General features: G+C 52.3%; 1 non-coding gene across 1 annotated transcript in view; it reads right to left on the reverse strand.

Moving 5' to 3' along the window:
* Positions 1–511, reverse strand: part of LOC124566105 — a 1910-nt gene extending 1399 nt beyond the window's left edge. The window contains exon 1 of the ribosomal RNA XR_006970778.1: positions 1–511. This exon is cut by the window's left edge and continues 1399 nt beyond it. This is a non-coding gene — a ribosomal RNA (small subunit ribosomal RNA).
* Positions 512–5000: the final 4489 nt, after the last annotated feature.

The following is a 5000-nucleotide window of genomic DNA, read 5'->3' on the forward strand; positions in this document are numbered from 1 at the left end:
GATGAGTCCCGTATCGTTATTTTTCGTCACTACCTCCCCGTGCCGGGAGTGGGTAATTTGCGCGCCTGCTGCCTTCCTTGGATGTGGTAGCCGTTTCTCAGGCTCCCTCTCCGGAATCGAACCCTGATTCCCCGTTACCCGTTACAACCATGGTAGGCGCAGAACCTACCATCGACAGTTGATAAGGCAGACATTTGAAAGATGCGTCGCCGGTACGAGGACCGTGCGATCAGCCCAAAGTTATTCAGAGTCACCAAGGCAAACGGACCGGACGAGCCGACCGATTGGTTTTGATCTAATAAAAGCGTCCCTTCCATCTCTGGTCGGGACTCTGTTTGCATGTATTAGCTCTAGAATTACCACAGTTATCCAAGTAACGTGGGTACGATCTAAGGAACCATAACTGATTTAATGAGCCATTCGCGGTTTCACCTTAATGCGGCTTGTACTGAGACATGCATGGCTTAATCTTTGAGACAAGCATATGACTACTGGCAGGATCAACCAGGGAGCTGCGTCAACTAGAGCTGAGCAGCCGGCCGCCCGGGAGTGTGTCCCGGGGGCCCGCGCGAACACGCAAGCGTCCGCTCAATTATTCTGCAAACAGGAGGAGGCTGAGCTCCCCTGCACAATACACCTCGAAACCCTCTCAGGTCCCGGCGGCGCGCAGCGCCGTCCTAAGTACTTGGTCGGGTTCGAGAGAGGCGCAATCGCCCGGAGTTTGGCGAGTAGACGCTTTAGGTGCGACCACCCGTGCTCCCAACTGAGCTTGCCGCTGCCGACAGAGGCCCGGGAGCGTGCTGTCGTGGCATTGCCGGCGGGAGACAACACGCGCCACCTACGGTGACCGGCAGCTCCAACGCCAGCGCCACAGAAGGACAAAAGCCCCACTTGGGTGCCGAAGCGAACTCTCCCAGCACAGCGCACGCGCCAACACGTCCGCACAGCTGCGATACAAACCACCTGCGAGAACCGCAGAGGCGACCGAGCAGCAGACGGCGTCGCGGCGCCGAGCGCCGGGCGGCGGCGCATCCTCAGCGCACACAGTCCTCAATCGGACCAGCACACTGCAGATGTCCACCGCGCTTCGCACCGGGCCCGCGAGGACCTACTTTGGCCGCACGGCGCCGCGTGCAGGGTGCGCCGGCGCGCAGCTGCGCCGCCTGCCGCCTCCGTCGGCCGGCGCGCCTGCCACTGGCCGCCCCCACCAGCCGGCTGTAGCGCGTGCGCCCACGCACCGCGCGGCCAGCACGCCGGGAGGCCCCCCCTCACCGGCCGGGGACGGTCCCACCCAGCCACCGCCGCGTATCGCTTCACACCCAGATGCCATTCACGTTCGTGGGCATGGTGGGTATCGCTGGAACAACCGGTTGGTAGCTCAACCGATCGTCGCCATCACTGATTCACCTCTAGCGAGAACAACCGCACCACAACGGTTTACCAGTTGTTCATTTGCATAACGTCACCAGCAAACGTAGGCGTCCATCGCCATTTGCAAATTCAACGATTGTTGCATGCCTGTGTCAGGTGTCACGACACACTATGTCTGCCCACATACACGCAACAACATGTGCACGCTTCGCGAACACGTGGAAGGTGGCCCCCGTACGTATGCGATGTCCATTGCGCGAACGACTGTCAACCGGCCTCTGTCGCATGTCGCAGATGTGGAACGCAGTGCACCATGCTATCACGGTGTGTGAGAAGAGACGACTACGTCTGACAACACGCGCCACTACATCAACAGACGGCTCATGCTGATCGCCATCCAGGGCATACCACACTGCAATCCAGCTCTTATAGGGAGACGACACGTAGCTGAGTGCACAACATTTGGACCGCATGGTTCGCCGTTGTTGGCGCAGTCGTTGTACGGTCACATGTACCACGATGTATCATTCAGTACATGAGGACCAATGTGCAGTACAGTGTGTGATTTGGACGTACAACATCAGCGGACAGTTGACACAGGCCGTACCACAGCGTAGGCTAAGTGCTTCGCACATGCGAATGCCAATGAACAACTGCAAATGCCAATGAACAACTGCAAAGGGCATTGAGCATGTACGTCCTGCTGCCATCCACATTACAGTGTATAGCTGCAAGGTGTTTAACATGAAGCGATACACTGGGGACCGGGCAGTGCGAGTAGCAAACTATATTGCGGGGGTTGCAGTTAGGCAACACTACACTAATTTAACGCGTCGTATGACAATTACAGAGCAGGTTAAGGCCCAACGTGTGTTGGGTTAAGGCCCAACGTGTGTTGGGTTAAGGCCCAACGTGTGTTGGGTTAAGGCCCAACGTGTGTTGGGTTAAGGCCCAACGTGTGTTGGGTTAAGGCCCAACGTGTGTTGGGTTAAGGCCCAACGTGTGTTGGGTTAAGGCCCAACGTGTGTTGGGTTAAGGCCCAACGTGTGTTGGGTTAAGGCCCAACGTGTGTTGGGTTAAGGCCCAACGTGTGTTGGGTTACGTTAAGGGGCAATGTGGGTTACGTTAAGGGGCAATGTGGGTTACGTTAAGGGGCAATGTGGGTTACGTTACGGCGCAATATAGGTTACGTTACGGCGCAATATAGGTTACGTTAAGGCGCAATATCGGTTACGTTAAGGCGCAATACAGGTTACGTTAAGGCGCAATACAGGTTACGTTAAGGCGCAATACAGGTTACGTTAAGGCGCAATACAGGTTACGTTAAGGCGCAATACAGGTTACGTTAAGGCGCAATACAGGTTACGTTAAGGCGCAATGCAGGTTACGTTAAGGCGCAATACAGGTTACGTTAAGGCGCAATACAGGTTACGTTAAGGCGCAATACAGGTTACGTTAAGGCGCAATACAGGTTACGTTAAGGCGCAATACAGGTTACGTTAAGGCGCAATACAGGTTACGTTAAGGCGCAATACAGGTTACGTTAAGGCGCAATACAGGTTACGTTAAGGCGCAATACAGGTTACGTTAAGGCGCAATACAGGTTACGTTAAGGCGCAATACAGGTTACGTTAAGGCGCAATACAGGTTACGTTAAGGCGCAATACAGGTTACGTTAAGGCGCAATACAGGTTACGTTAAGGCGCAATACAGGTTACGTTAAGGCGCAATACAGGTTACGTTAAGGCGCAATACAGGTTACGTTAAGGCGCAATACAGGTTACGTTAAGGCGCAATACAGGTTAGGTTAAGGCGCAATACAGGTTAGGTTAAGGTACGACATAGGTTAGGTTAAGGTACGACATAGGTTAGGTTAAGGTACGACATAGGTTAGGTTAAGGTACGACATAGGTTAGGTTAAGGTACGACATAGGTTAGGTTAAGGTACGACATAGGTTAGGTTAAGGTACGACATAGGTTAGGTTAAGGTACGACATAGGTTAGGTTAAGGTACGACATAGGTTAGGTTAAGGTACGACATAGGTTAGGTTAAGGTACGACATAGGTTAGGTTAAGGTACGACATAGGTTAGGTTAAGGTACGACATAGGTTAGGTTAAGGTACGACATAGGTTAGGTTAAGGTACGACATAGGTTAGGTTAAGGTACGACATAGGTTAGGTTAAGGTACGACATAGGTTAGGTTAAGGTACGACATAGGTTAGGTTAAGGTACGACATAGGTTAGGTTAAGGTACGACATAGGTTAGGTTAAGGTACGACATAGGTTAGGTTAAGGTACGACATAGGTTAGGTTAAGGTACGACATAGGTTAGGTTAAGGTACGACATAGGTTAGGTTAAGGTACGACATAGGTTAGGTTAAGGTACGACATAGGTTAGGTTAAGGTACGACATAGGTTAGGTTAAGGTACGACATAGGTTAGGTTACGGTACGACATAGGTTAGGTTACGGTACGACATAGGTTAGGTTACGGTACGACATAGGTTAGGTTACGGTACGACATAGGTTAGGTTACGGTACGACATAGGTTAGGTTACGGTACGACATAGGTTAGGTTACGGTACGACATAGGTTAGGTTACGGTACGATATAGGTTAGGTTACGGTACGATATAGGTTAGGTTAAGGTACACATTGTTGTAAGGAAAGGTTTAATGGGGGGCGGGGCGGGGCGGCCGGTTTGTTGATTGTGATTATAGTAAGTGGATGCCTGCGGCATCATCTGATTTGCCACGTCAGGATGCACCTTTGGCTCATGACAGGCGGCGCTCTCATTCCATGCTTGTGGCAGACCTGTGTCTTTCATTCCTGCCATTGTTTGTGTGCTGTGAGAGGAGGCAGTATTGTGATGTTGGGTGCACCCCTGTGTAGGACATGTGTGGGTGTTGGTGGCTTGGCTGAGCAATGGTGGTTGTCGGGTGGGTGGGATATTCTGTTTTCTGAGTGGACCTCCCAGTCTGGTTATGACAGTGTGGATTGTCTAATGTGGCGGAGAGGATGCACTGGGTGTTGTTCCATGCTGGTGCTTACATATTGTCTGTGTGCGTGTTACAGGCAGAGAGTAGTGCGTGATAAGGGTGTGTGGCTGACGTGTGGTTGTGATTGTGAGCAGAGTCTTTCAGCATGTATACGGACAGTTGTATACATTATCTGTATTCTGATGGCTCTATCTATTACTAATCAGCGCCGTGTATACGTTTAATCCGGTTCCAGTCGAAACTGTTGTATCTCTGTACATTAGTGACACGGCGAGCCCGCTATGTAGTTACTCGTCTCGGCAGCTTCCACCGGTGTATGGCAAATGATTATAAGGAATCAGTCTAGTCGTCAATACCGATGGTGTGACGTCACATGTCTGGGGTGGGGGACGCTGCGCCCTTCCGGTGGGTCATGGCCTAGAAAGACTCTTCCCACGCAGGGGGGCGTGGACTGTCATTGACTCTTCCAGGTAATATACTTGCCGTACGTTCTTGCGACTGCGAGTGCAACGCTCACCGGTACCGACATGGATGGAGCGCCTCCTAGCTGACCGCTCAGCATCGGCATTCGTACAGAGAGCAACGCGGTCGCGTCTCTAGCTCGTAACTGGTACAGCCCGCAGCTCATGT

This window comes from Schistocerca americana, unplaced genomic scaffold (genome assembly GCF_021461395.2).
Source record: "Schistocerca americana isolate TAMUIC-IGC-003095 unplaced genomic scaffold, iqSchAmer2.1 HiC_scaffold_137, whole genome shotgun sequence".
Lineage (NCBI taxonomy): Eukaryota > Metazoa > Arthropoda > Insecta > Orthoptera > Acrididae > Schistocerca > Schistocerca americana.